General features: G+C 43.0%; 1 protein-coding gene across 1 annotated transcript in view; it reads right to left on the bottom strand.

The window, feature by feature from the left end:
• Window positions 1-16,023, bottom strand: part of LOC124712776 (apolipoprotein D-like) — a 55,365-nt gene extending 39,342 nt beyond the window's left edge. The window contains exon 1 of the mRNA XM_047242897.1: window positions 15,950-16,023. The gene's annotated coding sequence lies outside the window, so the exon portion shown is untranslated. The remainder of the gene's footprint in view (window positions 1-15,949) is intronic.
• Between the last annotated feature and the right edge of the window lie 690 nt (window positions 16,024-16,713).

Genomic DNA, 16,713 nt, shown 5'->3' with positions numbered 1-16,713 from the left:
GCGGGTGTTCGGTGATGATTTGGGTAACCATATCATGGAATTCCAGGAGCCATATGATTACTCTGCAAGGTCGCATTATTGCGAAGGATTATGTGACCACTGTTGCTGATCAGATCCATCTCACGGTAAGTTTCTACCTAACATCACTGAGGCGAAGTTATTCGTATTCAGCTAATTTATTTCGAGTTAATTTCGAATGGCTGGTATCGTCATCAACATACGCTCATGCAGACATTCAAGTAAATGGCACCATGTCTGGTGAAGTGCTCTGTTTGTAGTGTTTCGATATATTTGTACAGCACTTATATATTAAGTCACTTCTGTAATGAACCTTGCCTCAAAAGCGAAGTTTGGACTATTCATACAATGGAAGATGACATGGTAAAGAATTACTAACCCAAATCATTGTTATCAACGCTCAAAATGTATTGGTAAGATCATGTGGAAACGAATTTACAGCCAGCCGGAATGACCGAGTGGTTCTAGGCGCTACAGTCTGGAGCCGCGCGACCGCTACGGTCGCAGGTTAAAATCCTGCCTCGGGCATGGATGTGTGTGATGTCCTTAGGTTAGTTAGGTTTAAGTAGTTCTAAGTCCTATGGGACTGATGACCTCAGCAGTTAAGCCTCATAGTGCTGAGAGCCATTTGATCCATTTGAACGAATTTACAAATTTGTAGTACAGAAAAACATTCTCACTGCAAGCAATTGGAAACTGAAAAAGAATACGGACAGAACAAGCCGTCTTCTATTCACCCTAACGGACGATATTAGGATCTATCTTGTTGCTTTACAGCAGAAATATCTCGTCGGTAGCAGAATCCACTAATAATGAACATCACCCGCTCACCTTTATGTAAATTTTGTTCTACGTGTGTAAAGCTGCATTAATGAGTGTGGCAATCAGCTCCATAATCTTTGAAAGAATTGAAAGGATTATAAATGAGATGTGGATGAAATAGTTCTGGTTCCATGTGTGTTGCAGCGAGTATGGGAGAAATATACTGCCAGAACTCTTGGTGAGTCGGTGTGGACGTATTCAGTAACTTGAGAAAAAGAAAATGTGACCAGCAAAGAATAGGAACTACAAAACACAATCGAAGGGCTGGAACTATCTGTTGTTCCCCTTGCCTATGAGATGTAGGGCCTACTGCATAACGATACGTTAAAGGAGAAATCTGAATTGACTCGGTCTTCATTGAAACAAAGAAAATATCTCCAACAGAGAGACTAGTGCATTCAGTCAGAGAGTTCTGGTGCACCGTTAACATGCAAAGCATTTTACTGTCGCAAGGTAGAGCCAGTGTCTGGTCTTGAACTTACTTCGAGCACGTTGTTGTCTACGGTTCCCGGGGACCTAACGTATCGCTGGGCCTGCACTGTAATGCTTCAGTTTTTGAATCTGTGGTTTTCTCACACTCGATACATCGGACACAGTGGTGCAGAAGTATTTGGGAGCTTTTTGATTCAACACAGTTGAGTGTCGGGACAATGGTCATTTAAATAACTCTATACGGTAAAAAATTAGAAATAAAATTTTAAAAAGTGGAAGACCAAGAACGAATTGCTAGGATTTAGAAAGGGGTAAGACAGTGATGCAATCATTCACCCCTACTGTTCAATCTATACACTGAAGAAGCAATGACGGAAATAAAGCAAGTTTCAGAAGTGGGATTAGAATTCAGGGTGAAATGGCATCAATGATCAGATTCACTGACCACGTTTCTGTTCTTGGTGAAAGTTAAGAAGAATTGAAGAAGTTATTGAATAAACAAAACAGGCTAATGGAAACGTAATATGGACTGACAGTTAACCGAAAAAAGACAAAATTAATGAGCAGTAGCAGAAATGAGATTAGCGACACTCTTAATATGAAAAATTGTGACTATGAAATAGATGAAGGGAATGAGTTCTGCTACTTTTCAAGAAAAATAACGCATGACGGACGGAGCAAGGAGCGCATACAAAGCACTAGCGCAGGAAAAAAAGAATGCTCCTGGGCAAAAGACGTTTACTAGTATTTAACATCGACCTTAATTTGAGGTACAACTTTCTGAGATTGTGCGTTTGCAGCTGAATATCGTGTGGTAGTGAATCATGGACTGTGGAAATCGAAGCATTTGAGATGTGATTCTACAGGCGAGAGTTGAAAATTAGGTGGACTGATAAGATAAGAAATGAGTAGGGTCTCAACAGAATCAGTGAGCAAATGACCATACATAGTAAACTGACAAGTAAAACAAACAGGGTGATCGCACATGCATTAAGACGTCAGGGAACAACTTCCTTGGTACTATACAGAGAGTTGTAGAGAGCGAAAAAGGCAGAGGAAGACAGAGATTAAAATATATACAACGAATAATTCATTACTTTGAGTGCAAATGCTACTCAGAGATGAAGGGGTTGGTCCCCACCCTTGCCTGACTTAGGTAGGCCACAATCACTACTGAGATGGCGACTTGGCTCAACCAGCTTTCAATATTTTCCGACATGTGATATTTTGTATGAAGGTACCTTTTCTACTGCTTACTCTTCGGCAATACGGTATTCAAGCAAGCATCTCTTTTCGAAAGGAAACTACAGACGTCCTGGTATCAGGCTTCGCTATGGAAACAATACTAGTCTCCGCTTCAAATAGCACACGGATGGAATGAAAACCTAAAGAAATGAATGAATGAGCCGCATGATTCTGCTGACGTACTGCTTTTCAGCCAAAGATCTTCGAGAATGGAAAACTACAGTTTACGGCTCACACAGTCCTGCTGTTACTATTGTACCGGCGTGCGTCGAGAATTGTCAGAGAAAGTCTGACAGGAGATATTTTTATTGTGTTCGTCATAAACATCCGCTTTGAGCAGTCGTCACTGCAGTGTGCGAAGTAGAGCGTCCGTTATCGTCCGAAACTGTGTAGTAGCATAACAACGGAATGGGAAGAAAAATGTTTAGAGAAACTGTTTGCGTGCAGCCGCTCACGGAATCAGTGTTGGAAAGTGCAGTTCCTTGCAACCTGTAGGGACAGGCTACACTCGAGGAGTAGAAAATTGGCCATTATTCCGTGGTAACTGCTTCGTTACCTAATCGTCTTCATTCAGGTAATTACAAAGGTAATGTTTAGGTTTTATTACGCTTCCTTCAGTTGCTGTTAACTGTTTCGAATAGTGGTGTGCAGCACGCCTCATATGCGGAACGAATCCGGTCTCGGAGATCGATAAAATATTGTTAGAATTGCCTCACTCAAAAATCGACCAAGGGGACATTTGAAGGATCAGACGGACAGATAGGAGATTAATATTTTGCAACCACACTAACACAGCACTTCATGTATCCGCTCCTGAGGGCCGGGGGCTATCGGTGGACATTAATTACGGAAAACAGATTATGTTTGTAAAATGGTACAATGTCAGACTTCGTTCGTGTCAGAACGGAAAAACCTTCACAAATTTCTATCACCACTAAATAGTATACTGTACGCGCTAGCCCGCAGAGCGAGTTTGTACAGTGAGTAGCACAATGTACTCGTATTCGGGAGGACGATGGTTCAAATCCGAGTCCGGCCAACCAGATCTAGGTTTATCACGGTTTCCTTAAATCGCTCCAGGCAAATGCCCAGATGGTCCCTTCCTCATCCTCAAGACGTTACTCGATGTCAACGAGACATTAAACTCCAATTTTCTTATCTTCCTTCCTTAGCACTAACCTACTCTGACCAATGGGCAATAAAGACAAATAGTAGTGAAAGACCAAGAACGAAGTGCTCGTATTAAAGAGGGTGTAAGACAGGGATGTGCTCTTTCGCCTCACTGTTCAGCCTATACACAGAAGCAGCAATGGCGGAAATAGAAGAAAGTGTCAAAAATAGAACTAGAACTCAAGGTGAAAGGATCTAAAACTCAAGGTGAAAGGATATCAGTGATAAGACTCACTGGTGAGATTGCCATACTCAGTAGTGAAAACGAAGAAGACTTACTGGACACGCTGAATGTAATTAACAGCCTGATGAGTACAGTATATGGACTGGGAGTAAATCGAAGAATGACGATAGTAATGGGAAGTAGTAGAAATGAGACCAGTGAGAGACTTAACATCAGGATTGGTGATCGCGAAGCAAATGAAGTTAAGGAATTCTGCTATCTAGGCAGCAAAATAATCTATGGTAGACGGAATAAAGAGGACTTAAAAGCAGACTAGCACAGACGAAAAAAGCTTTCCTGGCCAAAAGAAGTCTACTAGTATCAAACATAGACCTCAATTTGAGGAAGAAATTCCTGAGAATGTACGTTTGGAGTACATCACTGCATGTTAGTGATACACGGACTGTGGGAAAACCGGAGCAGGAGAGAATCGAAGTATTTGAGAGTTGGTGCTACATTATAATATTGAAACTTAAGTGTACTGGTAAGGTAGGGAATGACGAGGTATCCGCAGAATAGGTGAGGAACGGAATATAAGGGAAACTGACAAGAAGGAGAGACAATATGATAGGGTATCTGTTAAGACTTCAGGGAATAGCTTCCATCGTACTAGAGGGAGCTGTAGAGCGTAAAAACTGTATACGAGGACAGAGACTGGAATATATCCTGCAGAAAAACGAGGACGTAGATTGCAAGTACTACTTTCAGGGCCGGCATAGGAGAGGAATTCGTGGCGGGTCGCATCAAACCAGTCAGAAGCCTGATGACTCAAAGAAAAAAAAATTGCAACCAAATTAACTTGAACCGTACCATATGCTTAGATATGCAAATGTTGATTATTTCAGTATTTCAGCCCAAGCACACGAAGTAGACTGGGTTAACGCATACAGCGGATTTTTCGTTTATATACGATATTTGAATGTGTGTGAGAAGGTCGTTTTAGGAACGTCTACCACACATGTCAGAATTCGACTGCGGCAGGATCAAGACATACGAGATATCGGTTTATCGCTCCTCGATATTGTTGCTTGCAATTTTCGGGATCATTCGAGTATAGAATCGATGGGACCAAGAAGGCCGTACTGGACAGCATGCAGAACCTCAACGGACGCACGCGACTAGCGCACGAGAGGTAGACATACATCTTGATCGGCCATGCTGGCCGTACAGCCATATCACTTACTTTGGGGATATGGGGGCTTGTTTACAGCAAAAAAGTATCCACAAGGACATTGAGACTATGTCTGGAGCTACACGGACTCTCGGCTTCTCTTAAGGCAGCGCAGAGGGAGGAACGCCGACGATGATACGCCCAACGACAGCAGTGGACAGCAGAGAGGCGCCAAGCCGTCTTTCCAGACGAGTTGTGGCTGTGCATACAGCATTCCCATGGACTTGTGGAAGCGGCCGAGCAGAATGAGCGTTGCGAGATGGCATTTGTCTCCGTCAAGCGGGCCAAGCGCTTGGCAAGATGCCATTGATGTTGGGTGCCGTTGGGTACGTAACGAAAACATCTCTGGTTCCCATAGCTGATAATTTGGACAGCAGCGTTCTTGACGCGTTACGGTTAATTCCCTATCTATATCTATGTGTACATCCACACGATTACTCCACAATTCACAATTTAGTGTCTCGCAGAAGGTTCATTGTACCACCTTGAGCTATTTCTCTATCGTTCCACTCTCGAACAACGCCCGGGAGAAACGAAAACTTAAATCTTCCCGCGAGAGCTCTGATCTCTCTTATTTTATTATGGAGATCATTCCTTCCTATATAGGTGGGCGCAACAAAATATTTTCACACTCTGAAGAAAAACTTGGCGACATAAAGTTCATGAGAAGAGCCTGCCGCGACGAAAACCGCCTTTGTTTTGAGGATTATCACTTCAATTCGCGTATCATATTCGTAGAGTTCTCTCCCCTATTTCGCGATAGTACAAAATGAGCTGCCCTTCTTTGAACTTCATCGATGGTCTCCGTCGATCCTATCTAATGTAGCTCCCACACCGCACAGCAATACTCCAGAAGAGGAGGCACAAGCGAAGTGTACACAGTCTCTTTAGGTGACGTATTGCATTTCTCAGTGTTCTGCCAATAAATAGTAGTTTTTGGTTTGCTGTTTTCCCGACATTATCCTCGTGTTCGTTCCAACTAAAATTAATCGTAATTGTAATCCCCTAACTATTTATCTGAATTTACACCCTTTATATTTGTTTGACTGATCGTGTAACCGGAGATTGACAGATTCCTTTTGGTGCTCATGAGGACGACTTCACACTTTTCATTATTTAGAGGCAGTTACCACTTTTCTCATCGTACAGATATTTTATCTAATTGTTTTGCAATTTGTTTCAATCATACGAGGACTTTATAGACGGTAAGTGACAGCACCATCTGCAAAAAAACGAAGACTGCTACTCAGATTGCCTCTTGAATCCCTTATGTAGCTCAGGTGAGGCAGAGGAACTATAACACTTCCAGGGAGAACGCCAGATATTGCTTCTGCTTTACTCGATGACTTTCCGTCGGTTAATGAAAACTGTGGCCTGTCTGAGAGGAAATTACGAATCCCTTTCTTCTAAATCTCCATGACTGATGTTTCAACAAGATAAGGCGAGACAGGTCGCCCGTATTGTCCTGACCGAGCCCGACACGGAGGATATTCGACTGTTTCTTCGCCAGCGAGTTCATTAGATCCCTCACCAATTGAAAACATCTGATCATAGGTTTCCGACAGTCAGACACTCCACCACCCTGCAATCTCAGATATTGATAAACTTTGACCTGTCATCCACTATAAGCATGACTCGATGCCCAATCGGGTTAGAACTGTAACTGCAGCTGAAGGAAGCAAGTTTGTATAGCACCAAACCACCTACAAACAAACCATGCACCCGCATACCTATTATCACAGTTTTGATGTCCAGCAGAACACGATATACAAACAGATACCATACGATAACACAGAATAGAGCATATATAGTTCATATGCAAGTTCGCGCAATCGGCTTCTTTCCGTTAGGACAATTCACGGCTGTGGCGACGGAAGTCGTATCTGGCCATGAAGCTAAAACAGAGTTGTCATATCATGAAATGACGGATCCTGTAAGACGACATGGGTGCTAGGAAAGAGATAGGTACAGCCATTTGTCAAAGGCTACCTGTAAATGAGGAGACATGGCATATACACTATGAGATCGAAAGTATCCGGACACCCCCAAAAACATACGTTTTTCATATTAGGTGCATTGTGCTGCCATCTACTGCCAGGTACTTCATATCAGCGATCTCAGTAGTCATTAGACATCGTGAGAGAGCAGAATGGAGCGCTCCGCGAAACTCACAGACTTCGAACGTAGTCAGGTGATTGGGTGTCACTTGTGTCTTACGTCTGTACGCGAGATTGCCGAACTCCTAAACTTCCCTAGGTCCACTGTTTCCAATGTGAGAGTGAAGTGAATACGAGAAGAGACACGTACAGCACAAAAACGTACAGGTTCAATTCGTCTGTTGACTGACAGAGACCGCCGACAGTTTAAGAGGGTCGTAATTTGTAATAAGCAGACTTCTATCCAAACCATCACACAGGAATTCCAGACTGCATCAGAGTCCACTGCAAGTACTATGATAGTTAGGAGGGAAGTGAGAAAACTTGGATTTCATGGTCGAGCAGCTTCTCATAAGCCACACATTACGCCAGTAAATGACAAACGACCCCTCGCTTGATGTAAGGAGCGTTAGCACTGAACGACTGAACAGCGGAAAAACATTATGTGGAGTGACGAATCACGGTACACTATGTGGCGATCCGATGGCAAGGCGTGGGTATGGCGAATACCCGGTGAACGTCATCTGCTTGCGTGTGTAGTGCCATAAGCTAAATTCGGAGGCTGTAGTGCTATGGTGTGATTGTGTTTATCATGGAAGGGGCTTGCACCCTTTGTTGTTTTGCGTGGCACTATCACAGCACAGGCCTACATTGATGACTTAAGCACCATATTCCTTCCCACTGTTGAAGAGCAATTCGGGGATGGCGATTGCACCTTTCGACACGATGGAGCACCTGTTCATAACACGGCCTGTGGCAGAGTGATTACACGACAATAACATCCCTGTAATGGAATGACCTGCACAGAGTCCTCATTCCAATCCAGTGGGTTGTTTTGGAACGCCGAATTCTTGCCAGGCCTCACCGATGGATATCGATACCTCTCCTCAGTGCAATACTCTTTTAAGAACGGGCTGCCATTCCCCAAGAAACATTCCAGCACCTGACTGAACGTATGCCTACGAGAGTGGAATGTGTCATCAAGGCTAAGGATGGGCCAACAGCATATTGGATTCCAGCATTACCGATGGAGGGCGCCACGGACTTGTAAGTCATTTTCAGCCAGGTGTCCGGATACTTTTGATCACATAGTGTACCTGAGCCTCGTAATCTGCAAGCTTCCGGATATCACGAACGTTCAGAGAAAGTTGGATTTTGGACCACTAGTGCTTCCTGAAACGCTATTGTTTCTTACAGAGAAGTTCTTCGGTCCGCTCAAGAGACATCATTTGTGACACCAAAATTTGTTCCATAGTTCTACAATGTATACGTATCAGTCACGTAAGGATACAGTTCTGCGAATTTCTCCTGCGACATTGTCCAGTCACTGAGGGTGCACTTCCTTGCACCAGCAGCTTGCGATAAGCTTCCCAGAAGTGCGGTCAATTGTTTCTCATATTCTCTGCAGAATCTAGCATATATTCCGTCACATCCAGCGCCTTTCTTCTTCCGAGTGGCCAGAGCAGATTCGGTTTCGTCCTCAGTTATCCCTTCACTATATAAGTTCGTATCTGTTCGACGTTCGAAAGTAGCTGCTGAATTCATGATTTTATCACCTTCTGTTTCGTTGCCAGCATATTCGACGAATGCATGGACAGATGGCATTCCACTGACTGAATTTATGTTATATCAAAAGTTATTTTAATAATTCGATACATAAAATCCGGATTTAGAAACCACTGAATACTCTTCATATATCTGCAGTTAAGGCTTTTCTTTCTTTCCTTCCTTTTTTTTAAAAAAAGAGGAAAAAAATGTTTTCGCTTGTCAGGGTGGATTCAGTTAAGTTAGAACTTCTCTTTTCTAGCGACTTAAGAGTTCTGTTGCCAGAGGGATTCGTAATTTCCTCTCAGACAGGCCACAATTTGCAGTAACTGACGGAAAGTCATTGAGTAAAGCAGAAGCAATATCTGGCGTTCCCCCAGGAAGTGTTACAGTTCCTCTGCCGTAACTGAGCTACATAAAGGTTTTTTTTTTTTTTTTTTTTTTTTTGCAGATTGTTCTTTGTGTCATAAAATGAATCATAGGTTGGTAGTCCGTGGACATGGAGCTAGCGATCAGTCGTTTTCCAAATGGTTTCCGTCGAGTTCAAATCAGCGAATTTCTTGCCAAGATATCAAAGCGAGGTCACTGTCACCCTCCTCAAACAACAGTCGTACGATTCTGGCCTTGTGACGCCAGAGAAGGCACCAGGCATGAAGGTATGCAGAAGATCCACAATAATGTTCACGTAGTCCGCACCTATCATAGCATTTTGATTTCCAGTTGCGATCCCGTGGCAGTCCACATGAAAGTACACAATAGCATAATACTGCCCACGCCGGCTTGCATGTTTCAAATATCCGTTCGCCTAGATAACGGTGTTTCCGCACCGTCAACCTGGCGCAACAAGATTGGATTCATCCATTCACACCTCACGTTTCTAATTATTCACGGAACGATCTCGGTAATTCGGTGCTCACCCACACGTAATTAACATGCGAACAAACAAGTGTCGTCTAATGTGGAACCACACGTTCAGCATATGCCCTCAACGGTGTGCTCCGAAACACTCGTGCCTGAACTAGCTTTGTACTCTACGTCCATATTCCACCACTCTGCTCCAGAACGCTGCCTATCCTACTTTACATAGCGAGGAACATGCAGCTCGGGGGAGTTCCACGTTCTGTGACTGTGCGTGGATGTCCGACACTTTGCCTCTTATTCGCGGTTTCAGCGTTCTTCAACCACTTTCCTTATAGTTCCTGGTAATCCATCAAGGTAAGTGGGACTGCAGCCGGATACGAATTACTTGAATAATGATAACAAAATCAGCGGTTGTCTTTGAATCTTCGTTTTTTATGCTTTTCAATATATGTTACCAGTTTCGATACCAAATGTTGCCATCTTCAGGTCCCAAGCGTAACGTGCCATCCACAACCGTTTTGATATGCAGTGAACGGAATCGTATGCAGCAGCCCAAAATTAACTGAATTGTGTACATTCTGTGGCAACAATAACAACTCTAAGTGTCGTCTGACCATGGTGGGCTTATTGTTGCCACGGAAGGTACGCAATCCAGTTAATTGTGGCCCACTGCATACGATTCCGTTCACTGCATATGAAAAAGGTTGTGGATGGTTCATTATGCTTGGGACCTGAAGATGACAACATATGGTAACTTGTATTGAAAAGAATAAAAAACGAAGATTCAAATACAGCCGCTGGTTTTGTTATCATTATTCATGTACTTTCCACAGTTTCTAACGAGTAGCATGCATACGGCCAATCATCTAGATGCTTGCTCCCATGCAAAGGACCTCTTTGTCAAAATCGCTTATGTCAGTCGTTTTCCCCATTTGCGACCCATATTGTCTCTCTAACGATCCCTCTTTTGTGTCTGTTTTACTTATATACTTTTCTTACCATGTCACGTGCCGACGACGTCACAAGGTAACATTAATCTCGTGATGGGTGGTGTTTATAATGCTTCGGCTCATTCGTATACATAGGAGAGTGGGATATACCCAGAATAGGAAAATCATCCTTATATACTCATTACGATTAATTCACATAAATATGAGCCACATCAGAAAACTAGTCCACTGTTTGAACCACTTACTGTGTCGCCCAATGCGCCATCTTGAAATACTCTTCTAGAGTGGTACTAAATGTCCACCAAAAGGTGTTGTATTAGAACATCTAGGAAAAACTACATCTGATTACTGGATATATATCTAGAAAGGATGAGACTATGTCATGAGTATATTCAATGATTTACAAAGTATAGGATGCACAAAGATAAACTGCCCTCAGCTGAATACCTAGAGCCAAACTTTCGAGTGACACAATATGAGCTGCTCCATCATGTTCGTTTTATTTTTTCAACCACAAACATGCATTCAGCTGTAAGTTGGCTTAGATACACTAATATCGGTACACACGGAACTGTGGCACTGGAAATCAGACGTAGCTGAGGACGTAATTATTGAGAGCACTATCTGTGGCGTTTTGAAGACGACTGGTCCTCTACTTATTTATACTCAAGGTTGAAATGTTTTGTTCAGTAATTCGGTAACACCACAGAAATACGAATGGAAAAAAGTAGCCGCGTGGACTGGCCGCTCGGTTTGAGGCGCAATGCAATGACTGCGCAGCCCCGTCCGTCGGAGTCTTCCCTTGGGCATGGGTGTCTGTGCTGTTCTTAGCATAAGTTAGTTTAAGTTAGTGTAAGTAGTGTGTAAGTCTAGCGACTGATGACCTCAGCAGTTTGGTCCCTTAGGAATTCACACACATTTGAACATTTGGAAAACAGCATGTTGGAAGTGGTGGATGTTCGTGAGATGAAAAAGGAATGTATTCTTTTTATTCTTTTAAGCTTTACATCCATGATGACTGGAGAACTCCACAGCTCTTTGCAATTATAATGACAACAATTAAACGGAAATCAACAGGAATTTTGTTAAATAAACTACTTACAGGGTGACAATTATTGAACTACATGAAAAAATATAAATTAGTTGCAAACTACGGCGTGCACATACTTTATTCGACAAGGAAACATCACTACTGATATTCAGATTTAGGTTATGACATATTCGATATGCCTGCCATTATTGGCGATGATGTGGCGCAGACAAATAGCGAGATTCTACGAGACCCGCTGGAGTGTCGGAACATCGATGCCTTCGATGACTTGAGTGTTTTCATCTCATCAGTGGCTTTGGGGTTATTGGTGTACACCTCGTCTTTAATACAGCTCCACAAAAAGAATTCGCATTATTCAGACCCGGAGGATATAGTGGCCAATCGAGACCCATGCCAACGGCCTCTGGGTACCTCAGAGCCAGAATGTGATCACCAAAGGGCTCCTCCCATACAGCAAATACTCTCCTGCTTCGATGGGGTTGAGCTCCGTCTCGCATGAACCACATATTGTCCGAATCAGGGTCACTTTGGATAATGGGGATGAAATCATCTCTCAAGACCTTCACGTACCGGTCAGTAGGCACCGTGCCAACAAGAAATATCGCATCGATTATTCCGTGACTGGGCATTGCACACCACACAACCACGGTTGAGGGTGAAGAGACATCTCGATCGCGAAATGCGGATTGTCAGCCCCCAATCGCGCCAATTTGTCTTTTCGGCGAACCCTTCCGAATGAAATTGGGCTTCGTCGCTAATGTGAATGTGCTTACTAAGTCCCATCAAACCCCGCGGCCAACCGTGCAGTTTGAACGTCCTAACTCAAATCATTCGTAAATTATGACAATTTTATTTCATATAGTTCAATAATTGCCACCCTGAATTTACTGGTATTTAGTTTCGCAGCACCGATTTTCAGACAGCGACATACATTTCTTTTTCAGAATTACCTTCTGAGACTGTCCGCAAGTCATTGTGGAGTTTGGAATGCTTTTTGTACCCAAAAAACAATATTTTCGCAGCCTTAGTAAAGTTTATTTTCCAATATTTCCTGACAGTGTGCGTTTCGGCAGCATTTCGCTATTATAAGGCGCCTTATTGTTATTTATGCATCGGCTGCAACAATTACTGTTGCTTAAACGTCAGTTGTAACAGGTACCTGACGATGATAGCATGATGCCGAAACGCGTCATGACAATAAATATTAGATAATGTACGTGACTGACACTGAAAAAGTGTTTAAGTTTCGTAATACTGTCCGAGATCTCAAAGGATTCCTTGAAACATAGAAAAATTAAGGATTTCTGTATTGTTTTAGGAAACTCATGATTTCTCTCCACGTAAAGTACGTAATTTGCAAAGAAATGTGTGCGCCGTTTGAAGTTCAGCTCAGATCTGAAATGAACCATTCATTAGACTGAATTGTGACGTACTGCAGAATTTATTTCTATTTTTTAAGAATCACGCAGTAATTACATGACAGCGACGACGAGGTAAAGTGTAGTTAAATCTCATCTAGCAACAAAATGCAAAATATGGTACATAGTGTCTTAAAATACCGTGGAATGGTACTAAAAACTCAAGGGAGAACAAGACATTGGTTTCCAAAGTTTAAAAGAAACATAAAAGGAACCGAATGCATTCATTATTACTTCGCACACTGAACAGGCCGCAAGCTGATAAAACGAATAGCTGTGGTATTGTTTTAGGAGATGCACAGTTTCTCTTCATGAGAAAAAAATACGTAAGGTGCACAAGACATGTATGTCTCTACCTGAAGAAGAGCCCAGGTCTGAAATCAACGATAGCATTGTGATCTATTACAGTGTTTATTACATTTGTGAATAGTCATGATGTGCACAATAACTGTACGACCAGTTTCGATCAAACAAGAAACCATCCTCAAGTGTCGATCCATAACAACGTGTACGTAGAGCAACACTACGGACTAACTACATCAAAACCACAGAGTGCAGGAAAGCAACCGTCTCACACATAAAGTGTGTAATATGTTGATGGCGCGAAGTATATGTCTCTTCGTTGCGTTTCAAGCTAATTAGACGACAGTAACGATGAAGAAGTACTGAAGTAACGACTTACCTTAGGAGAGAGGTTAAAAAGGCACATCTACGTTTATAGCCATAGTAAATATAGCGAAAGCTCTTGACAGTGCTCGGTTACTTCTATGAACTTCTGAAGCTAGCAGGGTAAAATTAAGGGTGAAAAAGTTATAATAAAGGGAAAAACCGATTATTTGGAACTTGAACAGTAACCAAGCTGCCCTTATAAGTGTCGAAGGACATGAAAGCGAAACCATGTTTCGGAAGGCAGTGAGACAGAGCTATGGCCTATGTCCGATGTTATTTAATCTTCATGCTGGGCATGTAGTAAGGAAACTAGGGAGAAATGTGGAGAGGGAGCAGAGGTTCAGAGAGAAGAAATGAAAACTCTGAGGTTTTCCGATGACATTGTAATTCTGTTCTAGGGGAGGGAGTGGGGGGGGGGGGGGGACTGATGAGCTCAGAAGTTAAGTCCCATAGTGCTCAGAGCCATTTGAACCATTTTTTTGTAATTCTGTGACGGAGCGTAAAGGGCTTAGAAGAGCAGCTGAACGGAACGGATTGTGTCCTGAAAAGAGGATACAAGATGTACATCAACAAAAATAAAACATTAGAAATTGAATGTAGTAGAATTAAATTATACTATGTCGAAGGTGTTGGATTTGGGAATGAGATACAAACGAGTAGTTGATGAGTTTTGCTATTTGAGCAACAAAGTAACTGATGACGGCCGAAGTAGAGGGGGTGTAATACACCGAGTGGCAATAGCAAGAAAAGCACTTCCGAAAAAGAGAAATTTGGTAATATCGACTACAGATTTAAGAGTTAGGAAGTCTTTTCTCAAGTGGATTGTGGTCGTTTACTGAAATGAAATTTGGACGATAAGCAGTTCAGACACGAAAAGAACAAAGGTTATGAAATGTGGTCCTGCAGAAGAATGTTACAAATTAGGTACTTAGCTCGAATAACTAATGAGAAGATCTAGGAAAAAAAGAAATTTGTGCCACAAGTTGATTAAAAGTAGGGATCTGATGTCAGGACACATCTTGAGACATCAAGGAATCATCGATTTGGTTAAGGGAGATAGAGAGGGAAATGTATATTGGGGAGGGAGAGCAAGGTATGAATACAGTAAGAAGATTCAAATGTATGTAGGTTTCAGTAGTTATGTAGAGATGAAGAGGCTAGCACAGTAAATACTAGCGAAGAGAGCTAAGTAAAACCAGTCTTCAGACTAAAGTCCACAACAATAACGACAATGACGAGAAAAAGTCTGTTAAAGTCATATCGAGCAATAATATACAAACCTGTCTTCACTATGTCTTAAAATATACTGCAATACTAATGAAAAATCAACCAAAAGTAGCAGACAGGTTTCCGTCGCTTCAAACAGAGATAAAAGAGAACGAATCTGTTCTTTTATCCTTTCGCCTCGCTGAAAATACCAGCAATACCGATAAGAGGAATAGCACATGTCGACAATTAGCAAGGTCATATGTCCTGGCAGATTAAAAGCATGTGCCGGACCCGGATTAGAACCAGTGGCCTTTATCTTTCTTGGTTAAGTGCTCTACCAACTGAGCTACCCTCGATCCATGGATCCATGGTCCGTCCTCACAGCTTAACTTCCGGCACTACCTCTTTCCTACCTTCCGAAGGTCACAGAAGTTCTCCTGCGAAATTAACGGGACTAGCAACTTGTCTTCACAATATCCTTCCCTCCAGGCGTGCTAATGTTGCAAGTTTCGCAAGAGAACCTCTGAGAAATATAGAGAGTAGGAGGTAAGGTACTGGTCGAAGCACCGCTGTGCGATGTGCTTCGGTAGCTCAGTTCATAGAGCACTCACACGCGAAAAGCAAATGTCCCATGTTGGAGTCCTGGTCCGCCACATAACTTTGACAATATATATTGGATAAATGGCAGCATCGGTCGTAAAGTTTAAAATCGTTTATTTTACAGATCGATTTCGGTCACTGTGCGTCCATCTTCAGTGCTAGAAATCTATTGTAATTTTAGTACTGAAGATGGTCGCACAGTGACCGGAATCGATCTGTAACATTAAATATTTCAATGTTCACCACCGATGCTGCAATTTATCCAAAACACAAGTATATTGGCAGTACGACAACATAATTTTGATCTTGCCAGTAAGTTTCATATTAGCTCACATTCCTCTGCAGACTGAAAAATTCACTCTGAAAATTAGCAAGCTCTTCGCGTATATTCCTAAAAAGCCGTCATTACCTTACTTCTGTATGGTGGAGTAAGTCGCAGCTAACGGCCACACAGCAGGCGAGTTGTGGCGGTCGCTCCAAACTGGAAGGAGATGCGGCGCTCTTTGACGTCGTAACTGTACTCCCGAGCAGCGGCGCGCACAGTACCGGTGACAGGAGGCGGGGTGGCGCAGCTGCTCAGTCACATCCGTGGAAGACGTCAGCGGTGCGCGGCGCCGTTGTGCTGTCTCCGGAGGAGTGCCGTGGCGGCGCGGGTGAGCGGCCGCGGCCGCAGCTTTCTGGGTCAGCCCTCCCCCCCCCCCCCCCCCTAACCGTCACCGCCCTGAGGGCAGATCCGCCTCTGCCGTATCAGGGGCGCCTCCGCGGCGGTCACGGCCGCCTCCGGGATTACCCTGCCTGTCACCGTGACGTGCGCCCTTTCAGATGAGTGATACGTATGCAAGCTTTTAGCTACATTAGTTATAATGACACCACACAAAAACTTCGTTCCACATTTGTTCAGATTACTGGCCATCAACACACACGACTTTCCATTCTTCGGAACTACTTGGCGAGTTCCTCGAACATTTGAAATTTAATTAAGGCCCCTGGTAACTATCAAACTTGTTTGTCAAATACGCTGTTTCCTAGACATGGTTTTGTCGACAAACGCACAGACCTACCTGTAAAGTTCGTCAAATTTAACCTCATTGTTGATCAGCTGTCGTTCTAGTGAAGTACAGTGACACTATTGGGAATGGCTACCAATGCAGACAAAGCGTTTCTTGCACTGAC

The sequence above is a fragment of the Schistocerca piceifrons genome, chromosome 1 (assembly GCF_021461385.2).
Source record: "Schistocerca piceifrons isolate TAMUIC-IGC-003096 chromosome 1, iqSchPice1.1, whole genome shotgun sequence".
NCBI lineage: Eukaryota > Metazoa > Arthropoda > Insecta > Orthoptera > Acrididae > Schistocerca > Schistocerca piceifrons.
This window is presented reverse-complemented; position numbering and strand designations above follow the sequence as displayed.